The sequence below is a fragment of the Ovis canadensis genome, chromosome 14, assembly GCF_042477335.2.
Source record: "Ovis canadensis isolate MfBH-ARS-UI-01 breed Bighorn chromosome 14, ARS-UI_OviCan_v2, whole genome shotgun sequence".
Taxonomy (NCBI): Eukaryota; Metazoa; Chordata; class Mammalia; order Artiodactyla; family Bovidae; genus Ovis; species Ovis canadensis.
Genome location: NC_091258.1, coordinates 78,750,736 through 78,753,275, shown reverse-complemented (window position 1 = coordinate 78,753,275; position 2,540 = coordinate 78,750,736).

The window sequence follows — 2,540 nt, the reverse complement described above, 5'->3', positions numbered from 1 at the left end:
CGCCCACGCCTCAGGAAACGCCCTCACGTCATTGGCCAGCGCCCACCTCAGGCGCATCGCCTCTGGGTAAGATAGTCTCCGCTAGATCCGCGAAGGCGGGGAGCCGGGTAACCAGCCGCGTGTTCCTCCGCACGAGAAGCTGAGGCCAGCCTCGACATGCTTCTTCATACTGGATTCAAGTCGGGGGGACGAGGGGCCGGGGGCGAGAGAGTCCGTGCAGTGACCCAGGGAAACTGAGGCTCGGAGTGCTGGGACATTCGCCCCCGGTGGGGCCAAGTGCAAAGGGTGTCGGGCTGTGACCTGGGCTTGCAGCTGGCCCAGTGGTTTTCCTTACCCCGCTGCTCCTTCCTGGATCCTCTCTCTCTCTCTCTCTTTTTTGTTACCCAGCGAGGCTTGTGGGCTCTTAGTTTCCCGACCAGGGATGGAACCCGCATCCCTGCAGTGGAAACTCGGGGTCCTAATTGAGGTAGAAGTTAGATGGGCTAAAGCTTAAACGTTTACAACTAGCCTCCTGTTTGCATTTCCAGAGACAAGATGTAGGTGGACTCCAGCCAAGGCATCTAAAATCAGCCCCCTGTTTGCCCTTCAAAAATGGAAGCAACAGAAACAGGGTAAATAGCCAGTCTTCTGTACACTGTGTTTAGTTCTGTCCAACTGTGCGACCCCATGGACTGTAGCCCTGCAGGCTTGTCTGTCCGTGGGATTTTCCCAAACAAGAATACTGCAGTGGGTTGCAGGACTCAGCCTTTGTCTCTGGCGTCTCCAGCATTGCAGGCAGATTCTTTACCACCTGGGAAGCTCTTGTAAATGCCTTAATAGTCATGGCAAAGACAAAGGGGCAAAACCCTGTTCGGGTCAAGTGTCCTCTTTTGGGACAAAGGAGACACTGCACATGAGCAGAAAGGCTCCTTGGGGTCAAAAGTCAGGGGATAACACCAGGCCATAATGAGTCTCCTTCCAGAAGCCTTCACTTCAAGATCCATCTTGGCTGAGGTGTATGTGTGTGTGTGTGCACCCAGGGAAGGGTCCTGAGACAATTTAGCCAGGAGTGGGGTACAAAGCAAGATGATTGGCCAGAAGGAAGACAAAGACCCAGAAGGCTGCCCCCTTGTAAAGGATTTAAACTTCCCAAAGTCATGACTCTAAGTTTTCCCATGCACCTTTCTGAATGTTTTTTTCAATAAACTTTTACACTTTACTTTCTGCCTCCTTGTCTGAATTCATTCTTGACTAGGCAGGCAAGGACTAGGGACTCAAGCCCTAACTGCTGGCCCCCATGGTCCAGTGGTTAGGACTCCTGGTCCGGAAAACTAAGACCTTGCTTCCAGCTACTATTCACTGCCACTTACTACTGTGTGCATCCAAAATCATAACCACTGGACCACCAGCGAATTCCCAAGAGCCTCTTCTCAAAACCTAGAGGGACCATGTGGAGCCCCTTCCACCACCACACCTCTCTGTGTCCTTACTTCTTGTTTGTGGCAACAGCTTTAGTTGACTTGGCCTCCCTGATTTCCAAACGGTGGGCTCCAACAGTTAATCATTTTAAGAGGCAACAATTGGAACAAAGAAGAGGCAGTCAAACAGAGAAGGAGAAAATAAGCGATATGTCAATCTGTAGGATGGGGTCATAAGAGCTTAGCTCTCCTCGAGGAAGACAGTTAACAATGTCTGAAGCACATTTTAAGTTGTTTTTTTTAAATAGAAACCAAATTCCCACCAGGTGGAAACTGCTGACCTCAAACGCAGACCACAGACTGCTTGGAATCAGAAGATTGATGGTGAGATTCCTGAAACACCACCCTGTAAGAAACGCCGTGGGAAGAAAGAGCCACCTCTATGGACCGTTGGTGAAGGCCTTTATTGGGTGGTCGCTCTCGGGCAGAACTCCCGGGGGTGGGTGAGCAAGGAGACAAAGGGAGTCTGCGAGGTAGGAGGGGTGAGGAAAGGTTTTATAGCTAGGGCCGGGTTCCCATATAAGGAAGAAAGCGCGGGTTTCAGCGGTGTCTAAGGGCTCCATGTCGGCTTCCTGATTGGAGGGCTTGGTTGTTGGCCCGCCTTCTGGGCTTGTCTGCGGCTCTCTGCCGGGACATGTCCCGACATGTCCAACCTTGCCCTTACCTTTCATCCCGGCCTTTTTGATATAGGACAAGGGGTGCCGATTCTCTCTGGCTACTTCCTGCTGAACGGGGGCTACGAGGGGTAGGGTATGGCCGGGATGACAGGGGGCGTCTGCCGTTAATCTTGCGACAGAGTGCTTGTTGGGAGCCCTTGGTACTGTTGTTGCAGCACCATCAGCTGGACCGTGTTGAGCCGTTGTTTGATGAAGGCCAAAGCTTATTTAGGATACAGGGCCCGAAAGTCAGGAGCAGCAGGAGAATGATGATCGGTCCCACTAGGGAAGATAGCAAAGTTGTCAGCCAAGGGGAGCTCTGGAAGCTCTGGAACCAGGATTCGAACCCGCCCTGCTGGGCCTCTCTCTCTCGCCTTTTGCCTTCCTTCCTGGAAGTTTCTGCCTTCGTCTCTCTCTTTTTCCTTCG